This window comes from Leopardus geoffroyi, chromosome C3 (assembly GCF_018350155.1).
Source record: "Leopardus geoffroyi isolate Oge1 chromosome C3, O.geoffroyi_Oge1_pat1.0, whole genome shotgun sequence".
NCBI lineage: Eukaryota > Metazoa > Chordata > Mammalia > Carnivora > Felidae > Leopardus > Leopardus geoffroyi.
Genome location: NC_059338.1, coordinates 84,762,018 through 84,780,475, shown reverse-complemented (window position 1 = coordinate 84,780,475; position 18,458 = coordinate 84,762,018). Strand labels below are relative to the sequence as shown.

Sequence of the window (18,458 nt, the reverse complement as noted above, 5' to 3'; positions counted from 1 at the left end):
TGAGCCTCGGACCACTCGGGAACTGAGAAAGCAGCCTCCACGATCTATACGAGGACTGTGCATTTGCTTTATCACTAAATCCACCTGATCCCTCATCAGGTGGTGTCATTTTCTCCATTTACAGATGAGGAAGCTGTGATCACCAGGGCCACGTGACTGGTAACCGGCAGAGCTAGGAATAAAAATCCAGACTGCTAATGGTATCAACAGCAATAATAAAAGGTGATGTTTGGCTAGCACGTCGTATATGCGAAGCAGAATTTTAAGAACTTTACCTGAGTTATTGAATTTTAATCTCAAGGCAAACATATGAGGGAGGTACTAAACACTATTCCCATTTTGCAGATGAAGAAGCTGGAGTAGCACAGACGAATCACGTATACAAGTTTCCTCAGCTGTTTTGCAATAGGGCTGGTACCTGCACCCAGGTGTTCTGACTGTGACTCTGCCAGACTAGCTTCCTACCACCCCCATGACCAGCCCAAATCTATCTCTGTCAATGACACCTATTGCTTCCTGACAACACATCTACCATGTACAGACCCCTTTGAATATTTATCTAGTCAGAACCCCCAGAGGAGAGAATATATTTTGGAGCCTTATGTCTGAGAAGATTGCTTTATGGTCCCTTCCATCTGGATGATCAACCATCCCGGCTTGCCGGGAACTGTCCCAATTTCACTCTGAAAGTCTTACATGCCTGGAAACTCCTCCGTCATGGACAAACCAGGAATGTCAGTCACCCTACTTTCAACTCCGAAATCTGTGTATTTATAAACTTTACACAAGACCCTTTGTCCTACCCCGAAAAGAAGAGGGTCAACTGGATGCATGCTTAGAATCCTAACTCTTTTCTCAATTAGAGCCAAGTCACCCACACTATTTTCTCTTTTTAACCCACCTCCTATAGCTGGTTAAGGAAAACATGTGAAAAATGAGACACCTTTGGAAGGAATGAGGAGCCATAATATTCTCAGTGGATCATGCAGTTTTATCATCTGCAAAGACTCTAATGGGGAGAACATTCTTCATTTTTAGTAAGCCATCCAAATGGTACATTTGAGATCAGGCACCATTAGAAATTAGCAAGTCTCTCTTTGGTCTGTGCTGTTTGCAAACCCGGAGAATTAATGAAGCCATGGACAGAAGCTGAGATGTGGAGCACTGGGGAAGGGGGGGTGCTGGCACAACTTCCATAGGGGCAGCACATGTTTCAACACCGTTTGGGGTCCAACCCTGGATTGGTGACTCAAACATGGCACAGAAGTAAGTGAGCTTTAGCGACATCCTAGTCTGCACTGCGAGCAACCATAGAAGAAAAGTTTGCCTGGGTGGAATGTGAGATACGAGTCAAAATTAACCATTACCAATTCCCCCATGTTACTGCAATTTCATTTTAAAGTATCGTTTCTTTAGCTTGCCACCCTTAACAAAGGATGTCATCCTCTGTCTTGGTCTTTCCCGGGCTGCTATAACAACATACCACAGACTGCGTAGTTTAAACAACAAACACTGATTTCTTACAGGTCCAGAGGCTGTGAAGTCCAAGATCAAGGTGCCAGTGGATTCGGTTCTTAGTGAGAGCTCTCTTCCTAGCTTGCAGATGGCTGCCTTTTCTCTGTGTCCTCACATGCTGGAGGGCGAGTGAGCTCTGGATCTCTTCCTCTTTTTATTGGGACACTAATCTCATCACAGGGGCCTCATCCTCATGACCTTGTCTAAACCTAATTACCTCCCCAAAGCACTACCTCCAGATACCAGCACATTGAGGAATAAGTCTTCAACATATGGATCTGGGGGGGGGGATACAACATTCAGTCTATAACACCTTGTGTCAGGAGCTCCCCCCACCTACAGGTCTGCCCCAGGCTCTACGATTGATCTTGTGTTTACTCAGGGGAAAATGAACACACACACACACACACACACACACACACACACACACAATTTTGTTTTAACAAACACTTAATTTTGGAATAACTTTAAATTCACAGAATAACTGTAAAGATAGTGCGAAGAGCACCTGTATGTCCTTCAGCCAGCGTCCGCTATCATTAACATCTTACATTATCACGGTAATATTTGTCAAAGCTAAGAAACCGACATGGGTACATTATTTTTAGTGAAACTCCAGACTTTATTTGGATTTCACCAATTTTTCCATTAATGTCTTTTTCTTTTTCTGTTCCAAGACCCAATCCGGGATTGAATTTAGCTGCCATGCCTCTTTAATCTCCACTGGTCTGTGACAGCATCTCAGCCTTTCCTTGTTTTTGATGACCTTGACCAGCTTTGAGGAATATGGATCAGATATTTTGTAGAATGCCCCTCAATTTGGGTTTAAGTGATGAAAAATGGTTTTTATTCTATGACATATCTGCCATGAGTTTGATTTTGCTTTGGCCAGATGACCTATAACATTAACAGGGCCCTGACTCATTTTGGGGAAGAAGCATCTCTTTTACATGCAGAATTTCTGTAGCTAAGTATTATCCCTCTGTCCTCAGTCCCTCTGGCACTGAAAGATGTCTGACCCAGAGGAAAGAGCATAGGCATTAGGATCATAAAAACTTGGATTCAAATCTTGACTTCACATTTACTAACTTTGATCTTGGGCAAGTCGCTTAACTTCTGTGAGCCTCAGTTTAGTCTTTAAAAACAAAAGAGAAAGAGAGAGAATCGAATGCTGAGTTTCTGGTAGTGTTGCCTAAGATTAAACGAGCTACAATGTAGCATTTGGAATATTACGTAGTACATGTGGGTATTTAATTAACTTCCGTTATCTCCCCCTTACATTTGTTCTTTTTAGTCAAAAGAGCCTGCCTCTAAGTATCATCTGTTGTCATTTGTTTCTTAGTAAGAATATATGGAAAATGAGCTTATCGCAAGGAAAAAAATTCTAGCTTTGAATGGGGACAGATGACAACTAGACATTGATGATCATTTTGCATTGTACACGAATATCAAATCATCGTGTCATACACCTGAAACTAATATAATGTTATATGTCGATTACACCTGAAAGAGAGAGAAAGGATGAAAGGAAGAAAGGAAAAGAAAGAAAGGAATAAAGGAAAAGAAAGAAAGAAAGAAAGAAAGAAAGAAAGAAAGAAAGAAGAGAATAGAGAATAAAAAAGAGAAAAAAGAAAAAAGAAAAGAAAAGAAGGAAGGAGGAAAATGGAGACTGGAGTGACAATCCAGCTCACAATCCCCCTCGTAGTGCCATTATCTGTGTGATTAATTCCTTTCTTACAGTAATGGACCTGCCTTACTGGTCATAGAAGGGACATGTGATCCAAGTCACCCAATGGTAGGGCTCCCCTTCCCTGGCCATAGTGATTGGTCCAAGCTCAGCCAATCAGAGTTTTTCCCTGGAATTTTTTCCACTAGAGTTAAGAAGAGAAAGTTCTCTTTCCTCTCTGTTCATGCAGTTAGCTGTAAGGATAAGCTGCTTGTAGCTTTGCTTACTGCCGTGTGGAGACAGCCAGCCTGACGGCAGGAAACCAGCATGCATGAAGAAGCTGAGCTGAGAGATGGAGAGAGCATTCAATGGAACTCTAGTACTTGGCTCCGGAGATTCCTGAGGACAGCCTATCTCTGGCCTTTCCATAGTTTGGTGACCTGATTAAATCAAAGATCCTTTTTTCTTAAGTTATTTTTGGATTGCGATTTTATAAAGTGCAAATTAAAAGCATCTGAATAGATTGCTTTTCTGAACTTCGCTGCCTATGCCACCTGTTCTAAGCACCTTGCCCTATAACCTGTTATCTTTCCTTTCCCCCTCCTGTGGACTGGTTGGTACCGAAGTGGCCTCCCTCTTTGGCCCTTTGCCCAACACTGGCTCTAACGTTAAAAGTCTAAATTACTCTGACACAGACCATCCCCTAAAGGGACAAGAATCGAAATCTCTAGGAGCAAGTCTGTGAGAATGCACTGAAAAGAAATAAAACTACAGATTATGTCACCTAATTGTTCAGAACATAGACTCCAGAGTCCATCAGACCTTACTCCATACCCTGCCTCTGTCACTCACTAGTTGTATGACTTCAGGCAACCCACTTAACCTCTGAGCCTGTTTCGCTTCGTTAACAAATGAGCACGAGGAGACCTTTTTATGCAGTTTTTGTGTGGGTTCAATAAGATAACATACATGGGATGCCAAGCTTAGTGCCTGCTACGTTGCTGATACTTAACTTTACAATACCAGTCATTGATAAGGATAAAACTGTGTAAATCACCTGAATCCACCAATTCATCTCAGCCGCAGGAAAGGTGGAGTAGTCGGACTTTGTGTCTAGCTTGATGTGCTGTAGTATGAGACACACATGAAGCGCCACTCATGAAATATTCTTGCCAAAAACCAAAAAAAAAATCTGATTCTGAATCTGAATCAAATCAATCCTCAAGGGCTCATTTATAGGAAAGGGGCATGAGAAAGAATAACAAGTTACATAAAACTCTAAGGAAAGAAACACACATTCAGAATGTGGGACATCGTAAAAGACAGATAACTTGATTTCTTCAAGGAGTCAATGGCAGGAGGAAAAAAAAGAAAGACAAACATACAGACAGACAGAGACAGAGACTGAGAATAAACCATGATTATGCTGTTATCTCACCGTGTTATACTCATTTGGGAGGTACTGGAAAGAGTGCTGATTTTATGAGGTGACCTGAGCACATATCCCTATCAGCTATAGTCATTACACAAATAAGCTTGTGTGATTCGTCGAGGGATGATATACATAACTTTGTTTACACTGTCTCACATATATACCTATACACTAAGTTCCTGCAATGTTTATCATTTCTCTCCGTTTGCTCATACTGTCCTCATGTGTTTCAAGCTTATCTGTAACCTGCCCCTCCACCCATTAATGCTGTCAACAAACTCTTACTGAATATCTGTGTGTGCTCAGGATGGCAGCAATTATAAACACAGTAAGAAAAAGTCCCTGCCCCGAGAGGATTTCCACTGCAGTCAAACTGTCACAGGTGCATCATGAAATAAAGGCAGAGGCAACCAAATGTGACATAGGGGTTGGGGTAGGCAGACGCGGTTTCAAACCTCAGCTCCGCCATTACCAGCTGAGTGGGTCAGATCCACTCTCCACCCCAAATCCCCTTGCTCATGGCTCTGGGAGACCCATATATAGGGACAGCTTTAACAGGCACAGGTTGTGTCTGCTGGCTCCTTACTGGGTTTGACTCCCAGAGGAGCTTGGAGACAGAGAGTAGAGGCAGGCAGGCTGGCTTCCTTCCTGAGCCATGACTTAGGACCTGCTGGCTCCTACAACCCGAGCTCTCTGCTCCTCTCAAAGTGGCCCTCAAGACTGTTTTCTCCTTCCCTCCTCCTTTTCGTCCTGGGGGTAATAGCCCTGCTGCTAACTAGTCCCGAAAAACTGCACTATCCCCTGTGGCTTCCCAATGCTGCCCACATCTTTCTAAATGATTCTCTATTAAACTGTTTTCGAGCTGCTCTCTTTGTGTGAGCCACCTGTTTCCTGCTGGAACTTGGACTCGACCACAAGATGGACTTTGACTAGTCTACAAGGTGGACTCTTAAACTTCTGGAGACTTTGTTTGCTCATCTGTAAAATAGGATTAAGTGTAATCTCTTCTTCTTGGTCCTAGGCAACTTCGGTTAGGAGAAGGCTTTGGAGTACAGGGAAGACTGAGCAGGGAGAAGGACAGATCAGGGTTCAGATCTGATTTCTGCTCTCACAAGTTGAGTGACTACTGGCATTTGGCAACAAATTTCTTTGCAGTTCAGTTCCTTGTGGGTAAAAGAATAATAGCCAATGTTTACTAAGACGAAGTTTTGGCTGAAACCTCAAAGATGGGGACAGAGCTAAGTAGCCGTGTGTCCTAAAGACAGGACCTCGACCCCTCTCCACAAGAATGCCTGGTCTGTATCCAAATCAACATTCCCAATAGCTTGTTTATAGGAAGCCTAGAAGCTTCCTTAGAGAAAAGGAATTCTTCCAAGGAGCCTAGTAGTATTGGGTATGGCATTGCTTCCATTCACCCACAAGATGAGGACATCTAGGATAATTGATCTTGGAGAGAGGATTCGTTGGAAGAGGGCAGGCTGGATGCTTGTAGGATGTGGAGATGCAGGGACTGGTCCCAAGCTGTCCAGTCTTGGAGCATAGTGGAATTCTTGGGAGATCTTCAAATATGTTCTGTTGGCATTGGTTGCTAAGAGACTGGTGCCTAGTGCTTGCCTGGAGAAGGCTGGGGGTGGGGCTCGTAAAAGCTGCCCACCTGGCAAAGCAGGTATGTAAGCATTTTACTAGGGCCAGGTGAATGCCATGGAAAGCAGCCAGCTTAACTTATCTGCTCAAATGGACTGGGGTACCACGAGGTACAGACACTGAGAGAAGTCACAAGAGGTTAGTAGAGTGCCTTGCCAAGTCAGGGTCTCTAATGAAAGCCACCATTTGGATCCTACTATTTGTAGGGCCTTCAACAGCTAAAAGGACACCAAGAACAGCACCCGCCACGAGATCTCTCATCCTTCTCACTACTCTAACCTTGGAATATCCATCGGCAATTAGGCGAGTCAGGTAAGAGGTGGAGCAAAGATTGTTGAAGAACAGATCAAAGGCTCTATGTCTTTTCTGGTACCTGAGCATCTGGATACACCTGAGCCGGGCAGAAGGGAGAAGCTCTGAACTGGATATGAGATTAAATTTTGATTTCAATTGGACTGGACATTTTAATACTTACAAGTGACCAGGAAGCTATAGACTGTCCCCAATATGCCATCAGGGGAAGGAAGAGGCAAATGAGTGTGAAGGCCACAGGGAGAAAAAGAAAGCTATTTCCTGACACTATCAACCAGGTCCAACCTATTTCCAACAAACCTATTGTATTTACCGTGCAGAGTATTTGTCAAAAATAAGTGAAATGACATGAAGTCGTGCCTGGAACAGTGCATACTTGTGAAAAGCAACAGTATTAAGATTCCAGTGTATATGTTACAGTGCGAGTGAACAACACACGAAGTAGTCACATCCCAACAGTTAATGTAGAAGACTGGTTGCCCACAGTGAGCTTTGCTCCAGGGATCTGTTTTTAGGGGATCCCAGTTTCCTCCTGGAAGCAGCCTGTCCTGCTTTTTGGACCTGGTTGCCCTTTCAGAACAATCAAATTCTTTCCATTAAGAATAGAATACCTAGGTGTCTATGTTCTTTTCGGCTTCTTTTTCACCTCCCTTTAGTAATTCACTAACTCTATCATTTAACTATTACGTCCTTTAAAGGCGAGTTAGGTGAGCAGCCTTGCCTGGATTGAACAGGTGACGGAACACAGGCTGGGGCATTAAGAAATTCGTCAAAATTCACAGGTAGGACACAGACCTTGAGACTTTGAGAAGACTCACTCCGTGGTTTTGCACACTCAGCGAATGTCGAGTGGCTGTTCTTGTAAGAGCACATCTGTGGCAATACACAAAAGCCATCAAAGCTTCTGTGTAATCAACATATCCCTTCCTGGCTGTACCCGTGTGGCAGGCATGGAGGGTGCGTGCCCATCTTTAACCACTTCATGGCTAGCATTTTGGAGACCACACAGATTCAGAAAGCCAGCTGGTATCCGAGTGGGGGCTACAACTGAGCTTCAACTCCCACTACTCCTTTGCCATGCCCACCACAGTCCCTGTGCGTGGGTCTTGCGACGAGAGTAAGACTGCTGTAAGCCAAGGAAAAAGGGAATTTCTTCCCCTCTCTTTTTTGCCTAAAATATACTTTGTACAGTTTACAGAATGTTTCAACTAACCCTCCACGTTAGTGGTTCTTAATGTTTTGGAGGATGTGCACAACCATGGGATTCTCCTGAAAGACTTGGAAATTTTTCTCAGAAAGAGAAGCCCGTGGAAGACAGAGATACAAAATTGGTCTAAGTATCAGAAGGTTCAGGAACACTATGTACAGATCTTTGCACATCAGTGAACTCCGGGCTGAGATTCCTGCACTCCTACAAGTGGGAGAGAACCAGAGGATCGATGAATCCAACATGGTTCCCCTTCCAAGTAGTGCAGGAGAAGAGAGGACAAGGTCACTTGGATCAATGCTACTGAAATGTGCCCTACGGGAAGTCCTCGGCTGAGCCTTCCCCAGGCACTTTCATGCAGCAAACAGCAATGTTTACCAGCGCTACACATTTCAGGGAAGTTTGCTTCAAGTCCAGCTTGCATTCCTGACTGTGATTCATGTTATATGGATCGCCATAATGCACAGGAACCAAGTATCATCCTCAGCTGCTGAATTTAATGAGAACATTTTGTTTTAATGTTTAGCTAATAACACCTTGAAAGAAAGCTGCCAAATGCCTCGTATTTTGTGGCCCCTAATTCCTGCCTCCTCTCTCCTCCTCCAGCACCCAGGTTGCAGAGGAGACTGATGAGCGCATGTTAGAAACACAGTGAACACAGAGTAGGGAGAGTCCCTGTAGAGAGAGTCCCTCCTTGTCAGACCACAGGTGGGTGTCAGCGAGGGAGCTGATACAGAGAGCCGGGGGGGAGTCGGTCCGCCATTTTGTCTGTTAAATGCCCGTCTTCACCGATTTTACCACTAAACACACTGCTTTTGGTGGAATGAGGGGTGGGAAGCATGGGAACGAGAGCAAGGTATGAGACTCTCGTGGTGAGAATGATGAAGGCAAAAAGACTGGAACTTTTACAGGCTGAGAAAGCTGACTGGAAAAACAAAACAAAACAAAGATAAAGAAAAAAAAAATCACAACTAACCCAGAGATGAACTACTTAAGCACCATCTCATGACCTGGTGTCACCCCGGGCTTAGGAAGGCTCAGCAAACCCCTGCGGCAAGAGTTTTGCCTCAGAGAGGACGAGGAGGGGTGGCTTTTAAACCTTCCTTCGTAACCCTTACACGTGGGGTGAGAAGCCTGCTCCGTTGTGTTGATTTAATAACAGAGGTCACCTTGCTACCTGCACAGCTTTCTTCATCGGCTTTTTTCTCAAGTGGGAAGCTTAAGACCTGTTTGTTGTTTAGACGGGACCGTCTGGAAGCAAATTCGTTCAAATAATGGAGGTAGCGAAACGTTTCCCCAAGGGAGGGTGCGTCCTCGATATCACGGCCACTGTCATCATATCATCATGGTTACCTTGCCAGATGCAAAAACAGTATTGAGTGTGCGCGTGTGCGTGTGTGTGTGTGTGTGTGTGTGTACAACTTCCCAGAAATCCTGCAAATGTAGGGACGTTTAGTTGTCCTTTCATGTGTGAGCACACTCAGGCTCCCAAAGACTGGATGGCCTCCCCAGGGACTCTCACTTCACTCAAAGATCAATAGCACCAGAATGATGTTCCTGATGTCATTGGCTACCCAAACCCTCAGGGTTCCATTATTTGCTCTGTTTCCAAAGACTGATTTAACAAATGGATTTGCGGATGGTAGCTACTAAGTGTCAGACGCCTTGCTGGGTTGTAGGGACACCAAAATGACAAGCCACCATCCTCAGGAAGCCCACAGTCTAGTAAAGGAAACTATCGGCTGCTGAAATATTTGGGAATCTGTCTTAACCACTAAAGCACTATACAAATTGTGGCTGCCGTGGTTGCACTAAAGCAATGTGTCACTCTCCTCTTTCTCCCATTTCTTGAGGAGCTGTGCCAACCTCATGTATAACCTTTATGTTCCTTATCGCTTTTCCTCTGGGCCCGACCTCCAGGCTCCAGGTGAAAGTCTGCATCTGGTCTCTATGTTCCTTTCTGCTGGTTCCCTGGTCACTGTTCTGTGGCCCTGTCTGTCCACCACAAGTTGCTCAACCGCGGGCCTTCACCGGGTCCGGTCTTGCCTGTTAGCACCTGGACCCGATTTCTGAATCCTGTGACCAGTGACTCAGACAACTTTTGGAGAGGAGGGGAAGTCAAGGAACCAGGTCATAAAGGCTCCTTAGGGTGCTGAAGAAGCCTCTGGCTCTGAGGAAGTGCCCAAGGAGAGGGTAGAGTAAGTTTGTAGAGTGTAGTGGTTATAAGGAAGGACTGAACAGGGGCGTCTCACAAACTTTTTCTCAGAAGTCTTTCTAGCTATATTGGAGCAGTAATTAATCGCTGTCTGCCTTGGTTTCTGGGGAGTTAATAATAATAAATCCCTTACAGGGTGACTCAAAGTACTGACTGAATTATCAGAGCAAAGTAATTATCATTGTACGGTACTTTGCCATTTAATTGAAAAAGTCTTAGATTGCCGTATGAACACTCGATGACATGTGGTCCCCGTGGCCTTTGTGCTGGGCATGTGCAAGTGACTGGCCCAGATCCACTCTCCATTCTTCTCTGTGCCCCAGGAGGCCGCCTGGAGGAACCCATCAATGGGTTCTCTTGCCATTCGGCTTCTTGTAGGCTTTGGCTAATTATCAACACCAGCAGAAGAGGGAGGAATGTGAGGTGGGGTGTTTATTCTGAGTCACACCTGGAGACGGCCACCCCCTCCTCTTTGGGTCTGTCTCATGTCAGGCAGCTTTCTCCATACTGGTCAGGCCCTCTCTGTTTCTGTTCGATATGCCACTCTGCCCCTCTTTCCCTTGGACCTGGGGATGCAAAGGAACCTTGTTCTTATCAGCCCTGGTACTGGCCCTCAGGGTTTCCTTATACCCACATGTGACATCAGGAGTCTCTCCATGAAACTCGCCTTGACTGTGACTAACCTGAAGGGCATGTCTTCTCCCAGGAACAAGACTGAAGCCACTCCCTTCACTTTGCCTGAGATGCTGCTGCTTGCTCCAAAAGAGGGCCGGAGTCCAGCTTTGAAGTTCTTGTCTTCTGGTTGGAATTTCTGTTGGTAGGATAATTGAGAACGAAGTACTAGTTAAAATAAATTACCCTGGGGACGATAGGTCCGGCAGGAATAAAGGGAAATGTTGCAAGGAGATTTTAGCCCTAGAGATGAACAAATCCTAAGGGAAGAGCTGACAAACGGAATCAGGAACCACCTACCTCAGTTCTCATACCTCCCCAAATCCCCCTACCACATCTTCCTCCCTGTCTAGCACCTCCAGGCTCCCTCCCCTGCCACCCCCCAGGACTCCTGAGAGCAGATCTGGGACCACACTGGCTCTGGGGCAGGGCGGGGCTGGGAATGACTGACGAAGAGCAGAACAGATGTTCAACTTCACTGGTAACCGAAGAAAGGAAATTAAATAGCAATAATGGTTTTAAAGAAATGAGGAATGCTTTCTAAGCCAGGACACATTTTTAGATTCACAGGTTTAATGAAAAGACTTCTGGTGTCAGCTCAGAGATGTAGAGAACCGGAAAGGACAAAGGGGGAGAAGGGGGGAGGGCACAGGGCTGTCCTGGAATCTGGGAGAAGCAGACATTTGTAAAGGAGACACAGGATCCAAGAATTTGCTCATTTACTACCCCGGGGCGGATGCCAGGTAAGAAGATTCAGTTAAACTCGTGTGTGGTTATATGTGTTATGTGAAAAATACATAGAGATACACACACACATGTATATAAATTCACTGATGCAAACATATGGTGGGTAAGCATTAATTTGAGTTTAGGGTACTGTAAATGATGCCATGCCTGGTTCATTTCACAACGTGGGTTTAATCATTCTCATTCAGCCCGTTGTTACCTGTACTCTTATTTTACATTTTATTCATCTAATTTTTTAAATGTTTATTTATTTATTTTTGAGAAAGAAAGAGCACAAGCAGGGGAGGGGCAGAGAGAGAGACACAGAATCTGAAGCAGGCTCCAGGCTCTGAGCTGTCAGCACAGAGCCCGACGTGGGACTCGAACTCACGAACCACGAGATCATGACCTGAGCCGAAGTTGGACGCTCAACCGACTGAGCCACCCAGGTGCCCCAATAAATATTTCCAACTTACGTAAGATGACAGAGAGTATAGACATCGACAGAGCTCTCGCTCCCCAGGTTTAACCAATGAGGATATATGTGGCCACCCCTCCTGTGTTTAAACACGGCCGCCCCAGCTCCTTGGGTTCAGCAGACTTCCGGGACAATGCCTACCCCATCTTACTGCCCACGCCCACCGCACCATGCCTGGACAACTGCAGCCCATGTTCTCCTCCGGTTCTAGCAATCCACCCCCTTCCTCTCCGAATGGAACTCAGTGTGGTGAGGCAGAACATCAAAGTTCATTTTTGTTTCTCTTGGAGCTGGTGAGTTTTGTTTTCATGTGTAAGCAAAAGGATCTTCTCTGAGCCTCAGCTTTGAAACAGAAGTTGGCCTGTACCCGGCCTAAAATAGCATGCTTCCTGTCACACAAAGACCTTAATGTTAAAAAAAAAAAAAAAAAACTCTTGGTTTTTGAAGCTCTGATTTGTACTAACTCATTTAACGAATTGTTCCATTTGTCTTTCCAGCAACACTGTGAGATGGATGGGGTGAGCCCTGCATGACAGACGGGACCCAGAGAATGGGAAAGGTCACCAGCTTACCCAGGTATACAAATGTATATCTGTCAGGCATCAAAGCCTGCACTTTCTTTCTTTCTTTCTTTCTTTCTTTCTTTCTTTCTTTCTTCCTTTCTTTCTTTTTTAATGTTTATTTATTTTGAGAGAAAGAGAGCACCAGCAGGGGAGGGGCAAAGGGAGGGGGGTAAAGAGGACCCAGAAGCGGGCTTCGAGCTGACAACAGAGAGCCCAAAGTGGGGCTCGAACTCACCAACCATGAGATCGTGACCTGAGCAGAAGTAGGACACTCAACTGACTGAGCCATCCAGGGGCCCCAACACCTGCACTTTGTTTTTAATGACGAAGGTACAGGTTGCCTTTTATCTTACAATATCTAGATCTGTTACTCATAAGCCTTTTCTAGGTCTGTGGCTACATTCAAGGTAATTGACGCTGAAAGGTTAAATGACCTCCACGTTCGTAAGGACAAGGGGGACTAGCCGATGGTTTTTTATAGCAAGACCTTTAATTCCTGGCTATGATATTATTTTGGACTTAGAGGAAAGATCCAGCAGAATTTTGTTACTATCTGCCTTAGGTCAGTGACATCAAAGCAGCCCTTGCAACAGTGATTTGGGTGAATGTAGATTCAATGCCTGCAGAAGGCCCTGGAGAGAGAAGAAATGCAGGGAGCAGGGTGGGCAGAGAGGAGGATTCTAAGCAAGGATGTGGTCTCTGGTCTCGGCAGGATCCCGCCTTCGCCTGATCAAAAAGGGAGCTCTGGAGCATGAAACACACCTGCTTAGTCATTGCCGCTTTGAGGCAGTGTGGAGAGACGAGAGATACCTTCTCACAGCAGTAGGGGAATTTGTGTGGGGACCAAGTAAAGGGAATCTGGAAAGGGAACCAACATCCCAGCTCCACTGTCCTCGAACATTTGAAGGACTGATTGATGAGGCCACAAGTGTCCATTTGCATTACAATGGAAAGCCGCAGCATCATTAAAAAGATCGAATTGGAACTAAAGAAAACCTGCTACCTTTTAGATGATTGGACACGCTGAATAAGGAGATTAAGTAGAGGGAGGTGGGAAAGCTGGTCCTAAATGGTTAATTTCCTCTACCACTTGCAAAACCATTCAACTGAAGTGAAGTGAGAATGAGTTTGGTCCATGGCTGACTACCTTCAGAACCTTCTGCTATTCTTTGTGATGAGGCCTACACGGAAGGCCCCGTTGCCAGCCTTGAGATTGCTGATTTCAAGGCACTTCTAAGACAAAAATAAAAATTCCATTACTTTCTGCGGGAGATGACTGTCTGCTCCTTTAGAGCTGGGCCGGAGGGAGCGTTCAGAATACATTGCTGGGAGTAAATGGAATTTCTCAGCTATTTAAATTGCAATTCACCCCTGAAAACTCCATTTTGTCAAAACTCCTGGTTAATACTATTTTCCACGCTCAAGTATTCTCCCCAGATACACAGGCAGTAGAGGCAGGAGCCCGGGGGAGACTGTGCCGGGAACAAAGCTCCTTTAAGGGGCCTCAGATACTAACATCCTTACTGCCGTGTAACAAACAAAACTTAGAAAGGCCTGAGCTTTAACATGGTGGACAGGTGTGCAGAAGGACAGCGGGTGTTCTACAGGAATCAGAGGATTTAATCTGCCTCTCATCAGTTGTACGCCCATGAGAAAGTCAGATGGTCTCTCTGAGCCTTTAAGTTCCCATCTCTGAAATGCGTTCTGGAACACCTTCTTTGCTATCTCAAAGAACTGTTGTGATGATTACATTAGGTTAATTTATAGGTATGATTTATATAAAACAGTGCTACACAAAACCCTACAATTAAGACTATGGTAGGCAAAATTCTAAGACAGCCCCCAAGAATCCCATCCCCTGGTGTATGTACCTTATATTATCCCTCCTCCTTGAGGGTGAGTATGTCCTGTGAATATGATAGGCTAGTCACTCCCATGATTAGACTATGTAGCTTAAGTCTCTATCTTAACAGACCGAGGAGAGGCTTTTCCTGCTGGCTTCAAAGAAAGTAAATTTCTAGGCCATGTTAGGACTTGAGGGTGGCCTTGAGGAGATGAATGGACTGTCAGCCAGTGAAGAAACAGGGACCTGAGTACCGCAACCAAAACTTAAAATCTACCGACAACCTCAAGGAGGATGAAAGGAGAGCCCAGACTCAGAAAGAACTCGGTCCAGCCAACACGTTGATTTTAGCCTCATAAGACCCTGAGCGGAAAATCCAGTTGTTCTGTGCCAAAACTTCTGACCTATGAAAACTATGACATAATAAATAGGTGTTGGTTTAGCCTCCAAGTTTGTGCTAATTTGTTACGTAACTATAGAAAGTGGATATACAACTGGTTGTTCTGAAATGGTTGATTGAGGACCTCTGAAACCCGCTTCTCCATAACGGCAATGAGAACCCTAGTGAAAACTGTCAAAATTAACTGTTTCGTAACTGAAAAATCACCAGTGGCTTGCAACAACCCCAGCAGCATTTACTCAAGAAAAATGGCCGAATCTCAACAAGGACAGGGAGTATCGTGGCATTTTAACGGGTCTTAAGCCCATCACCCTCTCCCCAGCACTTCAGTAGCACCGAAAGCCAATAGCCTCACAATTACAGTAGCTGTGAAAAATAGCTGATTAGCAGCTACTGAAGAAAGCAAAATGGCTTTGGAGCTTCTAGGAAGTCCCATTCCTAGAAACTGTCGCCATGTGATCTGTCTGGCAGTTCACGGAAAAGATCCACTTTCAAGAATGCCTTTATCTGATCTAATCAAAGCGTGCTTTCTGAGGAGCCCCACCCACAGAGTATTTGTCAAATATAATCAGTGGCAATTGTTTAATATCACAGCTGCCTGAGGATGTGTTAACAGTTGGAGCTAACAAGTGGCAAACCAAAAGTATTAAAAAGAAAAGCAAAACTGGGTAATGAGATATCATAGGCATCTTTGAAAAGCTCCAGTATATTCCTGGGAGTCTAGAAGCCCATGTGCATATTCAGGACTGTTGGGTATGCCCAGGAAAGCCTTGAGAATGTCCTACTCTCACCTCTGGTTATCTTGAGTCTCTGTGTGAGCAAGGAGTTGTCTACAAACTAGAGTTGTAAATTGCCTGCCAGAGCACTGAAAACATAACTCTACACACACACACACACACACACACACACACACACACACACACACAGCCTTAACAAGGCTGGAAGATTATTAGTTTCAGTAATTTTATGGAAACCTTTTGTCCAGTCATCAGTTAACCACTAGGCTAAATGAATAGAAACTTCAGTAAGTTACACATGACATAGAATACATATTTTATACAAATAGTCCAGGAATGTCACTAAATTAGCAAACAGTGGCAACAATAACAAAGCTCAGAGAAGAGAAGGAATCTGAGTTTCAGAACTGACACACCATATTATTTTAAATGTCCAGTTTTCAGTAACAATAGCAACAAATACAAGACATGAAATGAAATAGGAAAGTATGGCCCATACACAGGAAAAAAAAAATAGTTTACAGAAACTGTCCCTGAGAAAGCCCAAGACACTGGACTCACTAGGCAAAGACTTAAATCAGCTATCACTGATATATTCCATTCCACTTGGTCATGATGTGTTATCCTTTTTTATATATGCCTGCATTTGATTTGCTCATGTTTTGTGAAGAATTTTTGCATTTATCTTGATGAGGGATATTAGTCTAAAGGTTTTTGCTATTTGGGAGGCATTTCAAAATAAAGCAAACCCACAGTTTTTCCCGAGTGTCTATTCTGTCCACGAAGCATAAGCACATGCACTTGTTTAATTGCTATGTGACTTTGGACAAGTTATGTGACCTCTCTGAGCCTCAATGTCCTCATCTATAAAATGGGAATAATATTAATATCTGCTTCATTGGGTTGTTATGAAGATTGAATGAGAAAATATGTATTACGATAGGTTGAATTGTTGTCTCCAAAAAAGATATGCTGAAGTCCTAACCCTCAATATCCCAGAATGGGACTTTATTTGGAAATGGAGACATCGTAGATGTGATTAGTTGACAGTAAGACGTGAGTAAGGTAGGCTTTTCCCCCATTATGACCAGTGTCCTTATAAAAAGGTAACTAAGTGACGACACAGACACGTGGGGGAGAATGCCACGTCACAACAGAGGTGGAGATTGGAGTTATGCTACCATAAGCCAAGGGATGCCTGTGGCTTCCAGAAACTAGGAAAAGGCAAGGAAGAACATCCCTCAGAGACTTTCAAAGGGAGTTTGGTCCTGTCAACATCTTGACTTTGGACCTTCTAACCTTCAAAACTGTGAAACAATGAATTTCCATTGTTTGAATCCACCTAGTTTGTGGCATTTTGTTATGGAAGCCCTAGGAAACTAATGTACGTGCAACGCTCTGAGAACAATGCCAGGCATAGGATAACTCCATAGTTGTTTGTATTAATTTTAAAACAATTTCATAAGTTAGGTAATTAGTCTATTCTGGCTACCATATCAAAATACCGCAGACTGGGTGGCTTAAACAACAGAAACTTCTTACAGTTCTGAAAGCTGGAAGTCCAAGATCAGGGTGCCAGTGTGGTCGGGTCTCTGCAAGGACTCTACCTTCTTGCTGTATGCTCACGTGGTGGAGACAGGAAGCAGGGTCTCTGGTGTCTCTTTTTATAAGGACACTCATCATGACCTCATCTAAACTTAAATGCCTCTTTTTTTAAATGTTTATTTTGAGAGAGAGAGAGAGAGAGAGAGAGCACAGCAGGGAGGGGCAAAGAGAGAGACAGGGAGAGACAGAGAATCCCAAGCAGGCTCCATGCTGTCAGCACAGAGCCCAACGTGGGGCTTGAACTCACGAACTGTGAGACCATGACCTGAGCAGAAATCAAGAGTCAGACACTTAATCGACGGAGCCACCTGGGCACCCCATAAACCTAATTACCTCTTAAACGCCCAACCTCCAGACACCATCACACTGGGGGTTAGGGCTTCAACATATGAATTTTGGGGAGCACAATGCAGTCCATAGCAGTAGGTATTAACTCCATGAAAATGGAGTCTCAGTGAAATTAGTACATGAAAAACTATAAAAGGACAATGGTATTAAGAGGAGAATATTCTTGTAGACATGTGAATTCCTCATGGGCATTTTCATATACAGCCATCCATACATATACATCCATGTATATTCCATAGTAACAGTCATGTTACAGGTCCTGAACTCAGAGCCTGAGTTCAATTCCATTTTCTGCCAATCATGAACTTTGGGGCCTTGGAGAAGTTACTTAACTGTTCAGAGTCTCAATGTCTGTTACCTGCAAAGGGGAGAATTCCTAATATCATGGAGTAGTTGTGGGCACTAAATGACAAATACATATAAAGAGTGTCCTAGAGTGCATGGCACAAAGCAGACATCAATTAAGAGTTCAGACATCAAAGATACATATACAAACTTGTTTGATGCCCACGTGATTGTTAGAACAGATTTGGACGACTTCCATATCCAACAATAAGTCACACAAACTACGGTTCATTCCCATAGATACTATTCAGGCACAAAACAGAATAAGATAGATTTTTTTTAACCTCCTGGGTTCTCTTCCCATCCCTAAGTGTTGTGTGACTTTAGGCAAGTGATTTAACCCCTCTGGGCCTGTTTTCCTATCTAAAATATGAAAATAAAAGCAGGACCTTTTTCACAGAGTTGTCATGAGGGTTACATGGCATATTGTCCATACAAGATAGTTAAAATCTTCCCAGGCACATAGCAAGTATGTGATAAATATTATCCATTATTATATTATAATTCCATTTTTGTGGAAGGAAGAAGGCTAATTGATTAATTTCTGGGAAAAGATATAAGAATCTGCTATTAGCTGTTGTTTCTGGGGAGTGAGAGTGGGAAGTAAGAGTGGGAAGTGAAAGAGAGAAGGGCTTCAACCTTCCCTTTACCCCTCGGGTGCCATTGGGAAAAACCACCCCCGAATCATTAGCTCTACCCCTTCCCTCTTTCTCACATAATGAAGGCTAGACTGAATGGTAGGTGAGCACT

At 44.1% G+C, this 18,458-nt stretch overlaps 1 protein-coding gene and 1 long non-coding RNA gene across 3 annotated transcripts in view; one reads left to right on the top strand and one right to left on the bottom strand.

Moving 5' to 3' along the window:
• Positions 1–5,877: 5,877 nt before the first annotated feature.
• LRATD2 (LRAT domain containing 2) overlaps positions 5,878–18,458 on the bottom strand; it is a 29,895-nt gene continuing 17,314 nt past the window's right edge. The window contains exon 3 of the transcript XR_006706205.1: positions 5,878–10,802. The gene's annotated coding sequence lies outside the window, so the exon portion shown is untranslated. The remainder of the gene's footprint in view (positions 10,803–18,458) is intronic.
• LOC123585467 lies at positions 11,798–14,723 on the top strand. 2 transcript variants are annotated; one of them, XR_006706209.1, is made up of 4 exons: positions 11,798–11,838; positions 11,913–12,160; positions 12,365–12,443; positions 14,404–14,723. It is a non-coding gene; the product is annotated as an uncharacterized LOC123585467 (long non-coding RNA). The 2 variants fall into 2 exon arrangements; XR_006706208.1 differs by having other exon boundaries at positions 11,913–12,443.